Source organism: Phacochoerus africanus, chromosome 10 (assembly GCF_016906955.1).
Source record: "Phacochoerus africanus isolate WHEZ1 chromosome 10, ROS_Pafr_v1, whole genome shotgun sequence".
Lineage (NCBI taxonomy): Eukaryota > Metazoa > Chordata > Mammalia > Artiodactyla > Suidae > Phacochoerus > Phacochoerus africanus.
Window position 1 is genome coordinate 132,490,407 of NC_062553.1, and position 24,551 is coordinate 132,514,957.

General features: G+C 40.8%; 2 protein-coding genes across 7 annotated transcripts in view; one reads left to right on the forward strand and one right to left on the reverse strand.

Annotated features, from left to right (window-relative positions):
- Nucleotides 1-24,551, forward strand: part of MAPK10 (mitogen-activated protein kinase 10) — a 507,647-nt gene that overhangs the window by 205,973 nt on the left and 277,123 nt on the right. For 5 of the 6 annotated variants that reach the window (XM_047798560.1, XM_047798561.1, XM_047798557.1 and 2 more), the window contains exon 4: nt 22,132-22,246. The gene's annotated coding sequence lies outside the window, so the exon portion shown is untranslated. Of the gene's footprint in view, nt 1-16,413; nt 17,310-22,131; nt 22,247-24,551 lie in introns of those variants that run through there. The other variant, XM_047798558.1, reaches the window with a different exon arrangement.
- Nucleotides 1-24,551, reverse strand: part of LOC125137491 (uncharacterized) — a 37,433-nt gene that overhangs the window by 3,090 nt on the left and 9,792 nt on the right.

Below are 24,551 nucleotides of genomic sequence, written 5' to 3' on the forward strand. Positions count from 1 at the left end.
ACACATTAACATATGCTGTCACGTTAGCACACTCATTCATAATTCAGTTATTCATCATATGTTTCTGGAGCTCCAACTAGGTCAGCCTCTGTGCCAGGTCGTAGGTGAATTAGTAGTCATGGTGCATATCCACAGACGGTTTTAGGTCCACAGGTACGACAGCTATGAAAACTAAACAGACATATAAAATCCCTCACTGCAGACTGTGGTAAGATCTGAGGGTGAAGGATAGGGAATGGTTAGAATAAGGAGTGAGAGCTTTATTTAGCAAGGGGTGGGGCTGGCCAGGCAGGGGCTTTCTGAGTAGGTGCCATGTAAACCTGGAGTGAAGAATGAGTGTGTGTGGGGGGCAGTGCCAGCTCAGGTCAATGTGGAACAGAGTTGTGCTGCAACTCTGTTGTCTGCCCCTCGAGATCCCCTCTCCCCCTTTCTCTGCCTGTCTCTTTGAGCTGAGCTGAATGGACTCCGACAGGTAGTTGAACTTCAGTGGTTCTCACAAGGCAGTGATGTTGATCCCCAGGGCATATGCGCAGCATGTGAAAATTCTGGGCCATTGATTGAACCTGTGCTGGAGCAGCAAGCTGAGCCACTGTAGCGACGATGCTGGGTCCTTAACCCACTGCACCACAGGGGAACACCGTATCTCTCTTTTTTTAAAAACTCAGGGATTTATGAGTCAGTTCCATTAAAGAAATATATTTTCCAACAGCAACAAAAAAATGTGAGTTTCTGTCATGGCTCAGCAGAAACGAATCTGACTAGTATCCATGGGGACGCAGGTTCAATCCCTGGCCTCGCTCAGTAGGTTAACGATCCGGTGTTGCCGTGAGCTGTGGTGTAGCTCACAGACATGGCTCAGATCTGGTGTTGCTGTGGCTCTGGCGCAGGCTGGCAGCTGTAGCTCTGATTCGACGCCTAGCCTGGGAACTGCCATGGGCCGTGGGTACGGCCCTAAAAAGATGCATACACACAAAATATAGAGAACCGAATTTCATGCTGGTAATAACAGTTGTGCAACTGTCATCTGTAAGTCAGGACTGAAAATGTCTGCTTCATCAAAAAAGCCACATTGTGTTCCTTGATCACTTTTACTGTAAACAAATGGTGCAACTTTACATCTGCATAATGTATTTATAATGAATGAAACATCGCTTTACAGATTTTATACACTGGGCTTTATGTGAGATTTTGTCGAGGAAAAGAAAAAAGGGTTTCATTAAGGAAATTGAGAGCAAGTAGACTAGATAAATGTACTAAGGGTTCGTGCTCGGAAACCTGATAACCGGGAAGGCCTGCGGCTCGGACTAAAGTGGGTACAAGAGCCAATTTGTCCTTGGTGGTCCTTGCCTAGGATTGGCCTGTTCTCTTTGTTAAAACTGGAGCTAACACACAGTTTGGGGCTAAATTACTCCAGACAAAGTCAGCAGACACCTGTGATATACTGTCTCCAGAGGTGTGTGGATGTCAGGGTCATCGCACGACACAGAGGCGTGGCAGTGGCAAAGTGGGAGACTGTAAGCCAACATGCAATGGACCTTGATCAAGCCACATTCTCATGGAAAATAATCCAACAACGACCCCAAAGCTCCCACCCCAGCACGTCCAGTTGTTTTCATGTTTTTGTGCTCCTTTTGAGGTGTTGCAAAATGATGTTTACAGTGTGCTGCTGCTGGTGGTAGAATTGTGAGCCATGTTGTTAGAGATTTGAATTTCATTCCTTTCAGACTTTACAGAAGCAGGCTGTGTCTTAGGCACGTTCTTTGGGCTTTAGGATGAACTCCCCGTTCCATAAAATGGGAAATAAGCCATCTGTCTCCTGGTTCCCACTGAACCCCAACTCTCACCACACAAGTGTAGCACTCTTGTGCCCCCGAGTTCTTGTGCTCCAACTGTACTTCGGTCCTTTTCGTTGTCCGAACCCGCCAGCCTGTGCCATGCTACCCTGGGCATGTTTATGTTGGCTCTTTTTTATGGAAAGTTCTTTTAAGCCTACCCTCCCCTGCTGCTTATTCCTGGGAGTCCAGTAGAAGTGACTGTTTTCTCCTTTGTAATTCGTGGAACTTACTTATTTCTTCCCAGGCTTCTTGAGGGCTGGATCCATGACGGATTTATATGGAGCCCTCCTGCGCCCGTTCCCGTCCCAGGTGCAAAGGCGTGCCAAGAGATGTTTAGTGCCTGACGAATATCTTCTTTTTATAAAATTTCCAAGGCTGTCAGATCAAATGTGGAAGATTGTTGCACTTAGTCATTGACCAAGTAGTCAGCTGGTCTACCTCCTGGGTGTCAGGCATTGTTCTGAGTTCTGAGGATACGCCAGTAGCAAAACATTGTCCCCATCCTCGTACATGTTAGAGGGAAAGACAGAAGATTTAGCGTGTCAGGAAGAGGCGACTGGTGTAAAGAAAAGCACCGCCCTGGGGGGAGGGTAGAGGCGATGTGAGGTGCTGTTGAGACAGGCTCGTCCAGAAGTCCCTTTATAGGCGACCTCTCGGTGAGGTCCGCACGGGCCGAGGCACAGATGGCGCACATATGAAGGGACAGGGTTAGAGGGGAGGAGCGGCAAGTGCAAAGGCTGTGAGACGGGAGCATCCTGACTTTTCTGAAAAGCAGCAAGGACACCAGTGCTGGCTGGAGGGGCAGAGGCGTGCGGGAGAGGAGGGCAGAGAATCGGGTCAGGGAGGGAGCCCGGAGTCAGAGCCCGGGGCTCACGATGAGGAATCCGCACTCTGTTCTCAGCGTGGTGGGAAGAGACAGGACATAACTGGCCCCTGGGGTTGTCCTGAGGAGAGCAGACTGCACGGGAGCAGGAAGAGAAACGGGAGGACCGTTTTGTTTTGCTGGGGCTCCTGGAGCAACGCACCGCAAACTGGTGGCTGAAACAAGAGAAGTTTATCACCTCACAGTTCTGGAGGCTAGAAGTCCAGAATCAAGGTGTGACAGGATGGGTTCCTTCTGAGGCTGTTCCAGGCCTCTCTCCTTGCTTGTAGCATCTTCCTTCAATGCACGTCTGCCTGTGTACAAATGCCCCCTTTTTGTAAGGACACCTACTGCTTAATGGATTAGAAGCCCGAGTTTTATTGGATTCAGGACTCATTTTACTCCTATATGATCTCATCTTTTTTTTTTTTTTTTTTTCCCCTCCTGGTTTTTAGGGCCACACCCATGGCACGTGCAAATTCCCAGGCTAGAGGGCCGATCGGAGCTGTAGCTGCCAGCTACACCACAGCCACAGCAACGCCAGATCCAAACCGAATCTGTGACCTACACCACAGCTCACAGCAACGCCAGATCCTTAACCCACTGAGCGAGGCCAGGGATTGAACCTGCGTCCTCGTGGATACTAGTCAGATTCATTTCCACTGAGCCATGACAGAAACTCCCTGTGTGGCCTCATCTTAACTGCTTACATCTGCAAACCATCTGGCTGTATTTCCAAATAAGGTCACATTCTAAGGTACTGGGATATTAGGACAAAAACACATCTTTTTGGGGGGACGCAATTCAATCCACGACAGAACTCAGTTCTTCCTACCACCTGAGTGCGAGTTATGTTTGACCAGTAGGACAGGATAAGGCCCCAGATAAAAGGTCGGGGCACAGTGCTTGGCACAGCGAAGACACCTGTTTGTGTTAAACTGTTGTAGAACTGAGGGATTTTTACTTACCTCCACTGTAGTAGAATGATAATAAGTTCACAGATTTCATTACAGAAAATTGTGTGAGGTCCACATAAGGAGGTGAGGGGATACTTAACATTATGGATTGAGAGTGTTTTCTACTGGACTGTTATATTTCTTGCAAATTAAATCCAGTTTCTACTGAATTTTTACGTGATTTGTAAGTTGAAGCTCCTTTCTGATTTGTCTCTCCCAAGTTCATTGCTAGAGGCTATTGCAACATCTTGGTATCATTTGTGACAGAGAGTAGCTTGGCCCATTTCTGTGTTTAAAGTATTCCTATTTGTGTTATATATATAGCTTTATTTTTTTAGTTTTAATTTTTTTTTGTTTGTTTGTTTTTGCTTTTTAGGGCCACACCTGTGACATATGAAGGTTCCCAGGCTAAGGGCTGAATTGTAGCTGCGGCTGCTGGCCTACCCCACAACCACAGCAGCACAGTATCCAAGCCGCATCTGCGACCTATCCTACATCTCACAGCAGTGCTGGATCCTTAACCCACTGAGCAAGGCCAGGGATTGAACCTGCGTCCTCATGAATGCTAGTCAGATTCGTTAACTGCTGAGCCACGACGGGAACTACTGTTCTGCATATCTTTAGTTAGTAGTCTCTTCATTTCTCTAGGCTAGTTGCTTCTCTACATTCCTAGAAAATTACCACAAACTACATCGCTGCCTACAGTGTGTGTGTGTTGGTGTAAAGGAAAACTCGCTCTGTTTTCCTCTGCTCACACCCACAGCTCTTTCATGAGTCACTGGTGTAATTCCGTGACTGTGACCACTGTGGCACTGGTGTCACTTCTGATAATATGTGGATTTTTCCTTCGCACAAGCAATTCCCTGACACTAGCCTGCAATTCAGTTTGATTCTGACAGTAACTGGAATTAGCGCAGAGCCTGCTCATTAGGGCTCAGTCAGCCCCCACTTCAGCTCCAGTCACAGGCAGTGCATCTCCAGGTTATCCACAGCTTCTGTCCAGCTTGGCTGCAAATCAGAGGTTTCCACACCCTCCTCTTTGGATTCCGTTGTTGCTAGGACCAGAACTCAGGGAAACACTCTTGTTCACCGGTAAGTGGAAGCTCTCTGAACTCCATGCTTTGGGGATTTTTATGGAGGCTTCAACACAGCTCTAATTGATCCCTGGCTACCTCTCAAGCCCCTCTCCCCCTCCCAGGGGGTGGGGGGTGGGGCTGGAAGTTGCAAGCTTCTCACTATGGCTTGATCTTTCTGGTGACTAGCCCACATCCCCAAGCTATGCAGGAGCCCACTAAGAATTTCCGTATTAGAACAAAAGGTGCTCTTTTGAACAGCCAGGAACTCCAAGGGATTTAGGAGCTCTGTGTCAGGAATGGGGGTCAAAGACCAAAGATTAGAAAAAAAAGATGCTCCTAGTGCTCTCATTACTTAGGAAATAACAAGAATTTTTGGGAGCTCTGTGCCAGGCAGCATGGGGGGCAGGGAGAGAGGCAGAGAACAATATATATATTTTCTGTTATTTCACAGTGTTTATTTCTAAGGCTTCTCTCATCACCCTAGCTAAACATAATCTCTTTCCCCCAAACTTTCATTGCTTTGTTCTCATTGCTGTAACGAGTTAGCAATTTAAAAACCTTGCTCAATGATTATTTAACTCCATGTCTAGTAGAACACTGAGCTCCTCGAAAGACCAAAAGAGTATCTGAACAAGTTTTGTCTTTCCCATGTCGAGTAGATATTCAGTGAGTGTTTATTGATTGGACGAATACATGTTTGTGTCTGTATGTGTATGTGTGTACACACGCATTCATTACACCATTGCATTGCATTTCTAGAAATGATGTTTCAGAGTAAACAGCTCTGTCTGAAAGACCGTGACCAGTATCTTTACTGCATTGCATATGGGCAGTAGGTTTTCGGTTTAAGAACTGTTTGAAGAGATTGAAATTTTGTCCTGTAGATTCACACTTGGTCTAAGACCTTTGTGGGAAAAAAGAGCCGTCAACTTCCTCACAGGGGAGCCCCAGGGGTTCCATTAGCTGCTGCTGTTTCTCAGCAGTTCACAGCCATATCATATTTCTAACAAGCTGTGTTACACTACAGCCTTGAAGGGCTTCTTCTGCCTTCCTATTTGGGGGTTTCCGTGTTTCTGCTCACAGGGTTATGTTGCCCTGACTGCCAGTTTTTCGCATGCACCACGCAAGGCAACAATAACAGTAGGACACGATTGGTGCTCTCATCCTGAGGATGTACAAGGACCTTCGCCTTGGAGGATGCTGCTGTCATAGTTAAGCTCATTGGCATTTTCTCCCCGTAACCTCTCAGTGTAGGAACTTCAGTCAGATGTGCACAGATTTAAATCCCGATGCATCTAGTTATCAGCTTTGTGATCCTGGAAAAAATGGCTTAAACTCTTAAGTCTTAGTTTCCTGGTGTATCGAGTAGGGGTGGTAATCCCCCCTATCTGACGGGATAGGAAGGAGGACTGCGGTCACGTGGCCCGGGCCCAAAGTGGATGATCGATCGCTCAACGCTCGTGAGATGGCGAGGAAGAAATTCTGTGAGGTTGGAGCTCTTGTCTGTAAATCTAGCCTCGTGCCTGGGACAGAGTATGTTCTCAAAGATCGTAGTTAAAATAATAATAAAGATGCTTGTGATGATATTGGTGGTAACAGTGGTAAAAATGATAGCAGCTACGACTTTATGGTTGTCAAGTAATATTTGTTAAGTGACTCAAAAGCCAGAACTGACTTCGGCAGTGGAGCTTCTTCTCTCTGCCTTACATTTCCACTTAGGATGTAAATGATTGGCTGGCATCTTTGGCCCCAGAAGCCCATCTGGTTGAAGATTTTCCGTTTTTCTTGCTACTGTCCTACTCCTTTCAGCTAGGGAAGGATTATCTCTTTGCTTTCATCCAAACAGTGATGTTTTCCCTCACTTTAAAGTTCATTCTCCTTAAAGCCCAAACTGTCCCAATTCTATTCATTGCTCGAGAATCGTCTTAAGGCTCTGTCTTCATTTTGTTGCACAGAATTAATCATCATGTAATCCAGACTCAATGTTTTATAGATGAAGAAACAAAACTAGAGCGCAACCACCTGCCTGCGCGGCATCTCCTGGGTGGTTAGTCCTGGTGGAATCAGATCTTGGATCTCCGTTTCGGCTGGACATGCTGCTTCTCAGCATACCCAGGATTCGAGGTTCATGTTTTCAACATGGATCCCCATGCTGAGAGTTTTCTTCTCTGAACTAGACACCTTATGGTTTTAGCCTATAGTTAAGGACTTATTACAGATTGTTTTTTCCTCTAGTGAGCCAGTCTTGACTAATCAAAGATGATGAGCTTTTTTTTTTTTTTTTTTTTTAAATGGGTACTATATCTCGGGCTTCTTTTCCAAATCTCCAACACAGTGTTTTGTACTTACATGCTACTCAGTGACTTGCTAATTGAATTGATTTTAATTAAATTATAAGAATGTCATGCAGTTCCAACAGCTGTACTTTTTTTTTTTTTTTTTGCTTAGTTTTCACGTTCTTGTTCTCTGTTTCTCGTGAAAGAGTATATCTCTGAATATCTGCTGACCAAGTAGCAGAACTTTCTCTGGGAAATTTCCAGTGAAAATTGCTGATGTCCTGAATAGTCTCTCAAGTAGAGACTGGCAAGTGGGCTCAGATGCCTTCACGTTTGTTATTAGTTCCATTGTGCTGCTTCAACGCTGCAGGTAGCATATGATCAGCTGTGCGTCCTCTTGTGCATGTGCTTTAAGAACATTTTCAAGCAACAGAAGGTGAACACTTCCAGGGCACTGGGCCATGTTCATAGCTTACAAAGTTTTACCAGGAAATTTAAATTTATTTATTTGCTTATTTTTAATTAATTTATTTTTTTGCTTTTTTTTGCTGCCCTGTGGCATATAACATTCCCTGGCCAGGGATCAGATCCAAGCCACGTACACTGTAGCAGCAGCAGCACCGGATCCTTAACCCACTGTGCGGACTGGGGATTGAACCTGAATCCCAGTGCTGCCAAGATACCTCTAATCCTGTTTCACTACAGTGGGAACTCCAGGAAATTTAAATTTAAGTGTGGGTTACGTCTTTCTTATTAAATAGATTCATTTGAACATTCAGTATTTATTGACTGTCAAGTGCCAAGGGTTACGTCAGGCACTGGAACAGTACGTTCCTTAATTTGATTCTGACCAAAATTTTGTGAAGGGAATGTTATTACACCTGCTATGAATTGAGAAGTAGAGAGGCTGTGTGGTCTGGACAAATCACACAGACAGAAAATAGCATAGCCATTTTAACAACAGATTAAAACAAAATCTGTTGATGAGTCTAGTATTCTTTCCACCATCCAGTATTCCAAATAAGCTTTAAAAGTATTTCTACATTGTTTTATAATTTTAAAAGTGTCCTACACATACACAAGGCATTGAATTTATACTGTTATCTTTGCTATATCTTTGTGAATTTAGACAATTTCAAAATTGGATTCCTATTTCTCTGTCTCCCTCTTGAATGTAACATTTCAATAAAAGTTACATGGCATGCTTAGGATATTCAGAAATTTTTGGTTAATAATTTGAAAATTCAGCAGGCATAAGCTGTATATACAAGTTAATACTGCCGATTATTTGGTTTAAACACATAAGACTGACTATAGCAAATCCTGTATTATATTATCAACTCTGACATATTACTCTTTTCATTGATAGGATGCTATCACCATTCATTACTAGTACATATCCTGTTGTTCTGTTGTATAGACCAGAATACACTACCTAATTTGGTGATTGAAAAAAATCTTGTATTAATGTTTAAAAATGGGCTAATATTAGGAAATTTAATTTAGTGATGATAGAGGATCTATATTTATAAAGGAGAATATTATTAATCTTTTATTTTAAATTTAATTACAAAAGTCTGGGCTTGTATGTTTTCTTTTTCTTTTTAGGGCCCCATCTGTGCCATGTGGGGTTCCCAGCCTAGGGGTTGAGTTGGAGCTGCAGCTGCCAGCCTACGCCACAGCCACAGCAACGTATGATCCGAGCTGCATCTTCTACCTGTGCTATACCTTGTGGCAGTGCCAGATCCTTAACCCACTGGGGGAGGCCAGGGATTGAACCCACATCCTCATGGATATTAGTCGGATTCTTAACCTCCTGAGGCACAGCAGGAACTCCTTTTATCTCTTGGTTTGCCTCAGTGATCACCTTTTGATGGCAAATCAGAGTCAGGGGTGAGAATAGCCAGTTTAGAAGTCCCGCCATTTGCAACCACACGGATGGACCTTGAAGGCATTGTGCTAAGTGAAGTAAGCAGTCAGAGGACGACAAGGACTGCATGATATCACTTATATGTGGAACCTGAAAAAAAATGGAATTCTTGAAGCAGAGTAGAAGACTGGTCGCCAGAGGCTGGGGGTGGGAGAAGTTGGGGACGTTTGGTAAAGGGTATGTACTTTCAGTTATAAGGGAAATAAGTTCTGAGGCTCTAATGTGTAACATGCAGACTGTCATTGATAACACTGTGTGGGACAGTTGAAATTTGCTAAGAGAGTAGATCTTAAATGTTTTCACTAAGAAAAAGTAAATACGATATTGAGATGATGGATGTGATGTTTAACTCAATAGGGAGACTCCTTTCACGTGTATACATATAGCAAATCATCACATTGTGCATCTTAAAGATCTTATAATTTTGTCAGTTATGCCTCAATAAAGTTGTAAACAAAAGAGAAGAGTCCTCTTAATGAAGATACAAATTGCTGCAGAGTTATAAGGAGTTGAATTTCTAGGCCAAACTCAAATATAATCCATGGTATCTCCATGCTTTTGTCGTGCTTCCGGGGCGCTGCAGGAAAGCAAGGATAAGGCAAATTGAAACTGCTGCAGATGCGCCTGGACTGAAGTGTGGCTAAACCGGAGGATGTCTGGCAGGAGTAACTGCTTCTTTATCTCACATGCCAGCTTCTGTGGGCATCTAAGAAAAGGCAGTTTTCTATTAGCATCTTTATTCAGAAGACAAATACTCTAATTAGATTTTTAAGCTGTTACTACGTGAGGAAGTTTAAGCTACTTTGATGTTATTTTTAAGTAGAATTCCCTCCTCCCCCCATAATAATTGTAAACTAAATCCAGACTTTCAAAAAAGTCTGCTAGGATCCTGAAAGGCTGTGTATAACTACTGTTTTCCAAGCAATAGATATTCTGCATTTATAATCAAAGTATGTTTAAATACAGACAGACATAATTTGGCCAGTTATGGGTGTTCCCAGTGGAAAAAAATCAATGCTTTTATAAGCTAAATGAAATGTTGGTTTAAAATACATTTTCTGCCATTGAATTCTAACAGAAGTGCTTTGTCCACCAGGAAAAACTTTCGGGAGACTAACTTTATCTACTTTCTTTTGATGTGAACACAGTTGTTTCCTGAAAGTAAAATTGACTCCTAAGCAAGAAGAAAATTAAAATGAATACAACGTGACATTATGCATTTGTCAAAACCCTCGAAACTGTACAAGTAGTGAACCCTAATATAAATTATGGATTTTAGTTAATGATCATGGATTAATATTGGTTCATCAGCTGTAAAAAAATTACCACAATAATGCAAGATGTTAATAATAGGGGAAGCTTTGTGTAGGGAGGGGCATAGAGAATGTGGGAATTCTTTGTATTTTTTTTGCTCAATCTTCTCATAAACCTAAAACTTTAAAAAATAGTCTGTTAATTAAAAAGAAAAGTGAGCGCGGAGGTAGATTCCTTCTTTTTTGTGACATTGACAATCACACAATGTGCTCTTAGTAGGAACCGTTAGTGTTCTGTTAATTGAGTATTATTCACTTACAACAGGACATGCGTTTTGGGTGTAGACATGATTCGACACCTGTGCACGTTGTTAGATAATCACTCCAGTAAGTCTGGCCAGCATCCGTCACCATACACAGTCACAGAATTTTTTCCTTCTTGTGATGAGAACTTTTCAGATGGACTCTTTTGGCGACTCTCAAATGTGCAGTACAGCATATTAACTAGAGTTGCCAGGCAGGACACCACAGCCCTCGTGACTTATTTATTTTATAACGAGACGTTTGTATGTTTTGCTCTCCTCTGCCCACTTCACCCGCCGCCCTTGCCTTTGGCAACCACCAACCTAGTCCCTGTATCAATGACCTTTTTTTTTGGTTTTATTTTTATTTTGGGGGTTGGAAACAGTCTTTTTTAGAAGATATTTTTATTATAGTTGGTTTACAGTGTTCTGTTGATTTCTACAGAAAGCAAAGTGACCCAGTCATATATATATGTGTGTGTATTCTTTTTCTCATTGTTCGTTTGTTTTAGATTCCATGTATAAGTGAGATCATACGTATTTGTCTTTCACTAACTCATTTAACTTAGCACAATGCCTTCAGGGTCCGTCCATGTTGTCACAAATGGCAAGATTTCATTCTTTTTATGGCCGAATAATCTTTGTGTGTGTGTGTGTGTGTGTGTGTGTATAAAACATCTTCTTTATTGATTTACCTTTCAGTGGATACTTAGGTTGCTTCCATAGCTTGGTTATGTAAATTCTGCTGTAATGAACATGGGAGTGCGTATATCTTTTCAAGTTAGTGTTTTTGTTTTCTTCAGATAAAGACCCAGAAATGGCATTGGATTACATGAGGAATCATTAATATTTTAAGTTCACTCCACTGAAGATTACTATGGCCTTGTTAAACTGTTGGTCATGTGTTTCCCATCCAGATAGAATGATAAGGATATTAAAGTTGCTTTTGAAAAGTTATTTTGAGATATAATTTTTTATTTAACTTTGAGAGATTGAAATCTTTTTTTTTTTTTAAAGCCTCAAGGCTCCTCAGTGCTTTTAATTTAGTTTTATGCAATAAGACTTTCCAAAAGGAAGACAGTTGCATGCAGAATTTCTGAAAGTTTTAAATTATGGAATTGTTTTGCAAAGGACAAGCGTTCCCCAAGTGGAAGCATCCTGAAAGACACATGACTGACTTCCTGAGAGAAAACCTGATATATCTTGAAATGATAGTGAACCTGGGTCAACACCGACTCTGGATTCCCCTCATATTCATTGACTCACAGCGTTCATTTATAATTTCTCGTGCACTTATGAAAACCATTTGCATCCTCTTACCACTTCCTAAACTGTAGGAATCTGATTGTTGAGAGTGTAGCCAGGTGACACTTCTCTTCAGCGACATCACTGTTCTAATGAACCCTCGACTTCTTTTGTATCCCTCTTGCTTTGCACCTGGGACCTTTAATTCTCACCTGAGGGTTCAAGTCCATTCTAAACTCTGGTATAGGGTAGTCAGCCTTCCCAGTTTGTCCAGGGTTTCCTGGGATGTGGGACTTGCTAAAACCTGGGAGGCCCCTGGCAAATGAGAATTAGTTGGTCACTCTATTCTGGGATCCATTTTGATAAGAGACCTTAGTATAATAGTTGGTTTTATTGCTAGCCACCCCCGCCCATGAGTGTTCTTGAGACTTAGATTCAGAAACTGAAGTCTTAGTTGGCAGCCCAGTCTCACTGAGTTGATGCCTTTACGCTCCCCTATTCCTGAGTCCCTGGCCACTTACTATTTGGAAAGCTAGGTCTTCAGCACCTTTGATTCCTTTAGTCTTGAGACCTTAAGTTGAATGACACCCCCTTCAGAGGACCCTGGGAATCTAGTTCTGGCCAGACTTCTCTGAAAAATCTCTTTTTTAGCGTCTGAGTTCTTATTTCTTGTTTGTTAGGTAAATCTCCATCCATTGTCGGCGTCACTTCAGAGAAGTTGCTATGTCACTCAAGATCTCAGTGGCCCTGAATATAGCCTTTCCTATTGCTAGGTCTGCTCGGGACCGGATTTGCAGGTTTAGGAATTCTAACTTTTATTCACTCAGCAGTTTTCTTCTTGGGAATTGACTTAATTTTTAAAAAACAGTTCTTTAACTGAGTTCCCTGGTGGACTTGTGGTTAAGGATTTGGTGTTGTCACTGCTGTGGCTTGGGTTCCATCCTCCCTGGCCTGGGAACTTATGCATGCTGCTGGTATGGCCAAAAACCAAAACCCAAACCAAAAAATAACCAACATTAGCTTAATTTACAGAGTGAAATACACTGATCTTAAGAGTTAGACTTTGAAAGGTTTTGACAAATTTTCACATTTATGTAATAACTCACACCTTTATCAAGATATAGAACAATTTTATCAGTACAGAAATTTCCCTCAACTGTGTCACTCTCCTGTACAATCATAGTTCTGATTTCCATCACCATAGAATCATCCTGTCTGTTCTAGAATCCCATATTAATGGATTTGTATAGTAAATACTTTCTTTAGTCACTATCTCTCTTTGTGTGTGTGTGTGTGTTTAGGGCTGTACCTGCGAGGCTGGGGGTCCAATCAGAGCTGTAGCTCCTGGCCTGCACCACAGCCACAGCAATGTAGGATCTGAGCCATAACTGCGACCTACACCACAACTCATGGCAACACTGGATCCTTAACCCATTGAGCAAGGCCAGGGATCGAACCTGTGTCCTTGTGGATCCTAGCTGGATTTGTTTCTGCTGCACCATGACAGGAACTCCCTATCTCATTTTTTTCACATAAAATAATGTTTTCAAGATTCATGTATGTTGTTGTGTGTGTCCATAGGTCATTCTGAAAATTTAGTGCCCCAAAGTTTTCATTTATAACAGAAGGGAGATTTCCTTGCTTGGAGGGTAAGAAATAGTCCTGAAGATGTTTAGTGCCACCACAGACTACAAACATGCCATTAAATAAATAAACTCGTGTGTAAGAGACACTAAGTACAACTCTTTGCTTTTGAAAATAAGAACTTACATTCATTCGTTCATTTAAAACCTTTCTTTCTTGGAGCTCCCGTCGTGGCTCAGTGGTTAATGGAGAGAGTACTGATTGAATTCAGGTCAGACTTCTAGATTAAATTTAGTTTGAATTGAGAGCATTTTGAAAAGTTTGAAAGAGTTAAAGTTCCAGTATGTAATATAACAGAGGTTACCTGCTTTAATAGCGGGTATCTCAAAACTTAACACTTGATCATAATATTTGAGATTAAAAAGAGTTGATAGATAGTAAAAAGAATTATATAACCACAGATAATTATAATTAATAACTGTGTTTACTGGTCACCTACCATGTGTAAGAAGATATGCTGGGTTCCTGGAAAAGGGAACTTTCAGGGAGGACAATGAGAAATGGAGAAAATTAAGTCACAGTTATGTTTAAAGTGAGATATTATATATTAATAAAATTAGAGTAATACCAAATGCAGTATGGTCAATACTAGATGAAAGAAGGATGTAGTTTTGTATGCGCTTACAGGGTAGGGGCAACTATGCCAAAGCACGGTGCCGAGCAAAACCAGTGTTGCTGCTTAGTCTCTGTTCTTTTCTTTCTTTCTTGATTAAAACATGTATTTTTGTGGGGAGGGGAGGCTCTGAAACATATTTTGTTGGGTTGAGAAGCAGCAATAAAGAAATAAAGAATTTTGGTTTTATCCAATAAGGAATGGGACCTATTTTGGTGTGTTGTTTTTTTTTTTTAACTAGTATTAAATGATTTAATTTCAGGAAATTATTTGTTTCTCTGATGTGTTGAATAGACTTAAAAGAAAATTTAAACATCTAAATATTACTGAAATGAATAGGTTGAGAACTAAAGCCCTAAATAGTAGAATATAACCCAGTGAATGTTGGCACCTATCATTCTGTCACCTGTGACATTAGGAATTAACATTTAATGGAATAAAAATGATTAGTTTTGACATATTTTTAGCTGTCATTCTTTTTTTTTATTGCCAAATAGTATCCTAGTATATGAATATACCACACTCTGCATATTCATACCTCTGTTGATAGGCTTTGAGTTGTTTCCAGCATTGACCAATTATAAATAAAGCTGGCATAAACATTTATGTATAACTTTTTTTTTTTTTTTTTGGTGGACATATGTTTCTATTCTCTTAGGTGACTGTGAATAGAATTGCTGAGTCATACTGAAGGTGTATGTTTATCAATTAAAAACCACCAAACCATTTCCCAAAGTAGTTTTACCATGTTATACTATTGCCTCCTAGTAATGCAAGAGAGTTCTAATTTCTCTATATCCTACTCAATATTTAATGTTGTTAGTCTTCCTAATTTTAGCCATTTTTGTGCATGTAAAATGAGATTTATTGCAGTTTTAATTTGTATTTCCCTGAGGACCAATGATGTTGAATACTTTTTAATGTACTTATTGACCATTTATATATATATATCTTCCTTTGTCAAGTGCCTGCTTTTGCTCATTAAACAAAGTTGTTTTTATCATTGAATTATAGGATATTTTTATATAACACAGACTTTGTATATATTAAGAATATTTTCAGATATGTTTATCAAAAGTATTTTCTTCTAGTCTGTGTCTGTCTATTCATTTTCTTAATGATGACTTTGGAAGCTTTTAAAATTTTGATCAAATCTCTGTTTTTTGTTTTTTGTTTTTTTTCCTATAGTGGTGAGTGCTTTCAGTGTCCTAAGAAATCTTTGCTTACTCCAAAAATAGAAGGCTATTTTTTTCTTCTAAAGATATATTTTATTCTAATAGCTTCATGGATTTTAGCTTTTATATTTCAATATAAAATTTATCTTGAATTAATTTTTGTGTTTGCAAATGTGAGGTAAGAGTTGAAATTCCTTTTTTCCTCATTGGTATCTAGTTATTGGGAATTGACTTTTGATAGCAAAACTTAGAATAAAGTAACTTAAAAGCTTGAATGCCAGTTACCTTGTGCTATAAAGTTGTTTGGCTAATCAGTGCATATTTTTGTTTCAGACAGAGCTGTCTTGTAGGTAGGCCCACTGTCAAGCCTGAAAGTTAATTATCAACTGATTCTCGTTGAACTTGAAATTAGAACAAAACAACATCCAAAAACTTGTCCAATTGATGAAAAGGACAGAAAAGGCATATAAAGCTTTTTTTCCCTAGATTCCCACCTGAAAAAGTAACAATACCCACAGCACAAAACCTGTTGTGGTCCCACACTGTTTTAAGATGTATTTCGTGTCTTGATTTATATCTGTTGCATGTTGTATTCTTTCTGCTAACATATGGAAAAAGCTTCTTATTTGTGTATGTATTCTAGTTCCAAACATAGTGTAGAATGGTGCAAAACTCAGTCCTACTTGGTTGCAACAGACAGAAACTCATCTCAAAGTTGTTTAAACAAAAAAGGAATTCAATTTGATTATGTAACTTGAGAATTCCAAAGGCTTAGGCTAGCTAGGCCAAATATATATTGAAAATTTTACTTACATAAAAAAATATTTTTAGAAGGTTAAAAAATTTTGGTAACTAAAAAAATAGTGGAAGTAGTCCAGCATTTGTCAGCTCTCACTAAAAAACTAATATTTATAGGTTAGCAACTATAACTTTTTAACAACCAGTATGGAGACTTAAGAATATACTCTCACAGTCAAAGGCAGGGAAAATTACTTAAGTAAAGTTGAGCTATCTGCCCCAAATAATAATAATGTGATTTGCACCTGCTTTCTAGAGAATTATCCCAATTAAAAAAAAAAAAAAAAAAGGAACCCTGATGTGTTTACTCAAATTATCAGTGTCTTCTTTTCACATTCAAATGTCAATCTGAGAATCCGTGTACTGAGTCTGGTTTAGTGGTATGTATTCAGGATTTTTATGAAAGACAAGGAAACAGAGAAGAGGAATTGTGCTGCACAGATGACCTCCGGGGTCCAGGGGAGGACCCAGATGCTCACTTTGCCTCGGAGCTTATTACCATCCTTGTTTGCTTTGACATTCAGAGATGCTGCACGTCTCTCTTTGTGCTGTTTGCAAAAAACTGAGCTGGCTGAACAGCAGAGACTGACTATATTTCTGATGGTGTTTGGTCTGCAGGCATTTGTTCCCCAGCGCTGCTGTGTGTCTGGCCGGGCTGCATAGAGCGGGTTGTTTCTCCGGGTTGTGCAGACTGGTTGCGGGATGTCGTAGCCGCTGGTAGTGGCTGCCAACGAACCCTGTTCCTTTGCAGTTTGCCTGGTCCTCATTTCATCGGAAAACACAGTTAACTCCAGCCGCACATAGACTTTTTCCTCTTTTCCTTTCCCCCTCTCACCCCTCCCTAGACCTCTCTGGGCTTTGACGTCACGTGTGCTCCTTTCGGTTGCCATAGCAACCCCATTCCCCAAGCCCTCTGTCCGTCTCCTCTGGTAGGTTCCACAATGGTACAGGCAGCATCACGCTGCACAATGGTTTCCAGGCAGTGAAAGAGGGTGATTCAGCAAGCCACTCTTCTTCTTCTTTTTTTTTTTTTTAAACCTCCCCTTCTCTTTTTATTTTTATGGGGGTGGTTGGTGCTTGTTATATGCTTACCTTTTTCCTTTCCTTTTTCATTTTTACAATTTTCCTTTTTTCTCCTCACCCCTCCATTCTTAGGGGCTTGAGTGACTTTAAGATTGGGTTTTCTTGGAAATCACCTGTCCATCATTAATTTTAAACAATTTCCCCACCTCCAAGGGATCTATTCCTTATTACACTTTGGAATGTGGTTAATGAAAAACAAGTAGGGAGGATTTCTGGGGCAAACACTGCTGGATCAGGATCGTAGTTCTCAAGCACGGAATGGTAGGTGGCTCTTTGCTCATTCTGGGTTCTAACCTGGTTTTTGGAGGGTGGGGTGATGTCTATTGATTGCTCCTGGTGGGGCGGGAGAGTGAGCTTGGGAGAGGGGGGCAGAGATGGGGTGGAAAGCAGATTGATGAAGTGAACTACCTCCGAGGCAAGAAACCACCAGCCTTTCCTTCTGCGCGGAGCATCTCTGCAGACTTGGGCGTGTTGAAACCTTTCTGTTTGGAGTGAGGGTTGGCAGGGGGTGGGAGGGAGCATTTTTATTGTGACCAGGGGTTTTTAGACCAATGCAGAGCTACAGAAGGGAAGAGAAAATCAGAGAGGGAGAGAGGAAGCAGCTGTGCTTGTTAGAAGTGCCGACCTCAGTTCCCTGTCTAAGAAATGCCATGGTTCCATAAAACAAAAAAACCACTCTTTAAGTTATGCATTTATATTTACTTCCTGAGAGATGTAGCTTAAATAAATATTTGGGGGCATACTTACGTATTTTAGTAGGGAATGGTATTTTTTATATTTTAGTTGCAAAACTAACGGCATTCATTACTCTTGCAGAGACATGCTAGCTGCATTTGGGCTGGGGAGAGAACACAGAATGGGGGTCAGGTTAGACACAGAGGGAACACTGGCACTGCAGTCACATATGTAAGGGGTCCCTTTAAGAAAGTGATCTCCTAGTCACAGGGAAGCTTTTTTTTTTTTTTTTTTTTCCGTTATGGCATGGTTCCCAGGTATCCTGTACTGGGATACTGTGTCCCCTAGAAATATCAGAGCTCATTTGGAAAAAAAAAAGATGTATCATCAGAAATGAGCATGGCAATATATTTATCAGAATTTATGTATTTGTGCCTGTGGCAAAATAAATGTGGCTTCCTGGATAATTTTCAAGTAAATCAAGGCTAGAGATGTTTCAAGAAAATCACATCTCTATATATTTATTTCCTTCTCCCCCTTCATTTAAATCTAGAGACTGAGTCTCTGCTTTTACCCTCTTAAAGATGTAACTTCCCAGGGTACTGCAATGGAACCACAGCAAAAGAATGGCTTATCCCATGGCAATTGGCTCTGAAGCAATGGTAAGGTTGTTTACATGGGCTGCCTTTGCTGCAGAGCCTGAGAGCGTCTGTAACAGCAGCCTTGCCTGCTTTGGTGTGTTGGCAGTAACTTTTATGAACAAACTGGGTAGAGGCAGGCTAAGTCCTATAGGGCAGGCCACAGTTCAGACCGAAGGAAAATGGGTCTAAGTGTACCAGGCATTGCCAGCCCAAGGTCCAATTTCTCTCTCTATTCCTAGTCTGCTAGTTGTCGGACCCTGGAAGATCTCACAGAATGCTGATCCATGTGTCAAAAATAGGCATTTCTCTCAGAGGCTTCTGTGTATTTTCTATCTTAGGCGAGTGTTTGTGTTGTAAATATAGACAAGAATGAGCCTGCAAGCTTCTGACTCCACTTTGGAGCCATTGGATTGTAGGGCCCGACAGTTAGCCCTCCTCTACCATCTTCTCACTCTTAAAACTGACGAAGTATCAGATGAGCTGATTTCATCACATGAAGCAAACTGGGGTTTCTCTCCCTCACAGCAGAGCTAGAAATCTGGTGACAAAGGTGGTGTGACCTTAAAGAGTCTTCGTGCTTCCTCGTGTGCACGTCACTGCCTCCCGTTGCCATAAAGTATCTTTAATCTGACATTCTCCTCGTGTTAGGAAATCTTCGCAGTTTTGGTAAAAAAGATTCTTGATGATGAGGCCGTAAGAAGTGATATGCAGAGTGGGAAAAATCAGCTGCCTCCAGCCTCCTGCTTGCTTGCCCCAGAACAGCATCTGCCGTGGGGAGGGATGTTTATGAACAGATCCCACGGGGACCAAGTGTGTTGTTGCTGTCATTGTCTGGTACATCTGCAGCTATTAGTGTTTAATGGTTTCATAGTTCATGGTCAGTATTTTTCAAGGTTAAAGTGAACTAAGGATTGTGGATGCCATTATATATACATATATATATGTATATATACACACACACACACACATATACATTTTATACATATACACACACATATACATTTTTTTAATTATAGGAAAATTCATAAAATTGTCAGTATATCCCATAGGAATTCATAAGCAAAAGGAATCTGCCTAATTTAAATAATGTGAAAAAGCCTCCCATATTTAAAGGGAGGGTTTTAAAAAAATTTTTATGGCTTTAGGTAAATGAATCCGTGGAAACGTCTTTGAATACTGATGATAAAGGATAAAGACAAATTGGGTTTTATCTTGTTTGTTAAACATGAGGGCAGATGCCCTCCCTTCCTGCTCTGGTTCCGGATGCAGGTCGCATTTGCAGCTCTGAGACTTCACATGGAATTGGTGTGTTCAAATCAACTGATTGCTCAGTTGCTAATGAGAATAATGGACTCAAAGCAAGAGAGACTTCCTTCAATTAGAATAAGAAATGATAAAGCGACATTTTAAATACTTTCTCTATTGCCCCTACTGTTTCCTCTTGCAGTTTCTTTCAAGCTGTTGGTTGGACATTGCAACACTTACACAAAAAAAGAGACACAAAGTGTCCCAGGAGTGACACCAACCGGAGTGCTGTATTTATTTGCTGCAGGCTGCGTGCATCTCTTACACCGTCTTCTGAGGACCAAGGACTTGTAGAAAAAGTTGGGCCTCTGGACTCCTGGGGGAGATACTTCTTGATAAAGAGCAGAATCCATTTGTTTCTCTAGCATATTAGAGATATTTATTGCATTGCCTGAGTCTGAGATGAGGCACTGCTGCTGGTGCAGATAAAAGATCCTGCTGCATATTGATTATTTGAAAGAGAAAATGCAGTTTAGAATTGGAGCTTGCATTTTTAGAAATTGACTTATCTGTATATATTTTCATAGCCAAGTTGTAAGGTTTTGACTAAAGATTTTTCAGTTTGAGTACATTTTATCCTTCCAAGAAAATCCAGGCAAAGGGGGAAAGTGGATCATCTGTGCTGTACATTTCAGGTTCTGTGCCCCCGCCCCCATTTAACGGAGGAGAACTCTGTTTCTAATTGTGAATCTTGGTAGAAACTCTAAATGGAGACTTCAGATGACCTTGGAAAATCTTTGAATCAAAAGAAACATTTTCAATTTAAAAAGTGGGCTGTGAGTTTATAATTATTTTTGATTAAGGATTTTCTAGTTGAATTGACATTTTAGATTCATAACAAGCCACCATGGTCTTTCTCATTGATCTTGTCCCTGGTGGCTATGACATGTAAAACCCGTAGGTTATAGAACGAATGCTCCTAGGAATGGGAATGATGGTTTGAATGGAAAAAGAAAGGACCGAAGGTTCTTTAGAAGGCTTCTAAATCCATGGCTGCTCTAAAGCCCTACGTGGTATGCAGGTGTGAAATGAAGTTCTCCAGGGCAGTCAGGCATTTGCCGAGTAGCCTGCACTGTAACAAAACAGGATTTTTGCTACATTGTGTGTGTGAAAGCAAGAACACACACACACACACACACACACACAATCCAGCAGTGATTTAAATGCAGCAGAAATTCATCTTCGTCCCTGACTTGTCTTCATAGAAGTAAAACTGCTTCCGTGGTTTTGGATGTTAATCTGCCTGGGTGCTCCATGTGTTCTGTGAAAATGAGTTTCTTAAAGTAATCATCCTCTTTTCATACATTGGAAGAAGAAACTGAAAGCTTTGACAGTGAAGTCAGGCTCTTAGGTCTGTTTATTCAGTGTCATAGTACTTATCATTTAATGCAGTCGGTGCCTATTCCTGGGTTCCTGTATTCTCCGCTCAATTACAGTCTCTGTCAGGGACTGACTGTGTCTGCCTGGCGTGTAGTAGGGACGCAGTCAATAGTTCTTGAATAAATGTCTCCCATGTGCAGGGTTCTCCTGGTGCTATGGGTAAAAGAGTTTGGGAAATTATAACACAAAGTTTCTGCCATTTGGGAGCTTATACTTATTTAGGAAGATGAGGTGAAGTAACAAACATGGTGTGCAATCCAGAGTCTATATTCAACACAGGTAATAGGAATGAAGAGGAGAAAGAAACTCACCTCCTCTGAAATGGTGATAGGCCACTTTGTGAGAGCAGGTGGGCGGAGTGTGGGGAGGAGGTGGCGGAAGAATCCCAGCAGCAGTTGTAAGCACTTGACTAAGAAAGGAACTCGAAGTTGGGGAGGAGAGAATGCTTACTTGGGGTATGGTGACTGTACTTTCCGAACGAGAAATCAAAATGGGTAGAATGGGTAGGACACTGGAAAGGGCACCGTCCTGGAGAATTTGGTCCAATGTGATGTCAAAAAGTAACGTAACCGATTGAAGCTACAAACCTACTTTTGTAACTAGATCTGATTATGTAAAAAACATGCATACAGGTCTTTTTCTAACTTTGGACCAACTTCAATTTAATTTTATTTCACGTACTTTTTCAAACTTCTCTTTTTATCCACAACCCTGTGACCCGATGTTCTGTATGAACTCATTGCTCTCATGTGAACGAGACACGCACTGTGTCAACATGTAACAGTGGAGCTCAGCCGGGTGCCTCCTCCCGCAAAACCAAATCCGCGTCTACCCAATTACCAACTGGGCTTCCGTTCAGATTTTAAAATATCGAGCTGTTCTGGTATTGGTAACACCAACGGCCCTGTGCTTGTGATACATCTGAACAGAGTAAACTACCTCAGAGATGTTTTATTCCCTCCCCCTGTGTCCCACCACCCAGCATCCCTTGTCTTGGTCAGTCTTTCGATTTTCTAAATGCAGGTGAAATTCCTATTGACATGTTAAAATCCAACGTGGCTGTGTTTTTGCTTTGATTTTAGGCTAGTGTGAGAAACGCCACCAGCAGGACCATCTCAGACCTTTGTTATGGCAACTCAGGCAAGAAACTGTTGAATTAGACCCATTTCCTGTAGATGAGAAACCATACAAGCAGTGGTGAGTTGCAAATTTTAAAATGTTCCTTAGTAGGAAACATGTGATCTGTGTAACCCATTTAAACATTGCATATGATTTAGTGTATGGATCTGAAGAAATACCACTCCAGGTAATGCCAGCTACAGAAGTGAAAATCACTAGGACAGAATGGTAAACTGATGGTTTGGTGCTATTAATGCCGCAGGTGGGAGCTGGAGGTCTTTAGGTGCCTGAGTGCATCACACAGCACCGCGATGCTACCACCTCGGATGCTGCCAGCCTAAGTAAGACGGCTGCAGTGAACAGTTTCATGTGGCTGTGTAGCAGCTGGCTAACAGTGGTTTTCAGTGGCTTTTCTTATTTGCAGCATAATTCTTTTTTTTTACTGATTCATCTTCTCTAGTAGAAGAATTGGTTCTGAGCTAAATAATAATGCTTTATTCCTTTGGGGAATATGTGTGTATATATATATATCCATTTCTATATAAAATATAGGGGGATATTTATAGGAATATATATAATGTATATAGCATAGCATTTAGAACTTTAGAAATAAGAGAAATCACATCACAGTTTTATAAAGCTCAATTTATGGACATTTTTGCCCATAAAATCTTTGCTTAATAAAAACAGCATTACAAATAGATCCAGTTTCTTTCCCAGTTGGAATAATTTAAAAGTTTTAGTATTTTATAAAAAATATTTGCACACACAGGCAGACTATATTTTTAAATCAAATACTGGATGCTTCATAGTCACCAGTGTCCATAATCAATAGGCTTCTGCAGAGATGAACTAGTTATAATCTGTCAGGCAACATCTGACAATAGAGTATGACAGCAGCGCTTCTAAGACTCCAAAAGAAGCTGTTTCGAACTATTAATCAATCTCTCTCTCTCACTTGTTTAGTGGCTTATATAACTCTGGGTATGTAAGCTGCCCCGTGAATTAAAGCATAACCTGTACGTGCAGAAGACTGCTGAAAGTACCCTACGCATATTTCACACCATGATTCTCATTAAAGTATGCTTTCAGTTATATTGAGAAGGCAGATGTAATGGCCACCACTATACTGTGCTAGGTCAATATGTATTCAGTGAGTGTTAGAAAGGAGAATCATATGTAATTGCCAATAATCAGCCATTTGATTTACAATGAGGGGGTTTTATAGAGCTGAACTTAAGTATTTGGAGTCATGGGTCACTCTCAGTGATGTAGAAAACCTCTATTGCCCCATGTTAACCATGTATTCATTAAGCGAACATTTATTGGGAATCTGTGGCGCACATATCATCCTTAGCTCTTGGAACAGATGAAAAAGACAGCACCTGCTTAAAGGAGCTTTGTGTAAGGAACGTGGCACTTCTGATCGAGCATGCCATTAAAATGGGCGTTATTTCTAAAGAGTGTGGTACTTATCCACTGCTATTAAGTGGGTGGCATTGGGTGCTAAAGAAGTCCAGCAAAGGAGAGTCTAAGACAGATGGGAGGGGGATTCGTCAAGGAAGGCTTCCCAGAGGGAGCGATGTTTTAGCCGAATGTTAAAGACAGGGAGAGGATAACTACAAGAAGGGGACCGGTGAGAACATTGTCCAGGGGCCCAGAGTCTTGAGAGAGCGTGATTGTTCGGGGCATTCGATGTCATTTACTATCTTGGGGCATAAATGGGGGTGATAGAGAGAAAGCTGAAGAAGGGTCCAGCAGTTCTCTATGTAGGGTTTTTTACACAAAGTGAAGAAGTTTGTATTTTATTCCAAAATGAAGACTTTCCAAAGATTTTAAGTAGAATGACATGATGAGATCCATCTTTTAGTAAATATCATGCACCTGGAAAACAAATGTGGTTTAAAGAGTAATTATAGAGATGACAGAAATAGCACTTATTTGTATAATGTATGTGTATATGCATATAACTATCAATCTGGACAACATACAAAGCTGGTAATAAATGTTAGGGCATTTCTATTAACTTAAATTTTTCAAAAATTTCTGTTATCTCCAGTGTTAATATATAGCAGTATAACTCCAAAACTAGGAAATGCTGAGTGTGCTTATCCCTTAAATCATCCAAAAGTAATTTATAAGACACAAGTGAATATTCTTTAAGAAAAAGTCACAGAGCATTAAAAACAATGCAGGAACGTCAGTGTTCTGATGATAATAACCAGCATTTATTAGTACTACCTTAAATGCCTGGCAGTCATTATCTGATTTAATCTTTACTCTAACTATATAGACCTGGAATCTTTTTTTTTAATCTTCTAAAGCTGAGGAATCCTGAGGCTAAAAGTTTCAGTGAGTTTTCAAGAGTTATACAGCTAAAAGG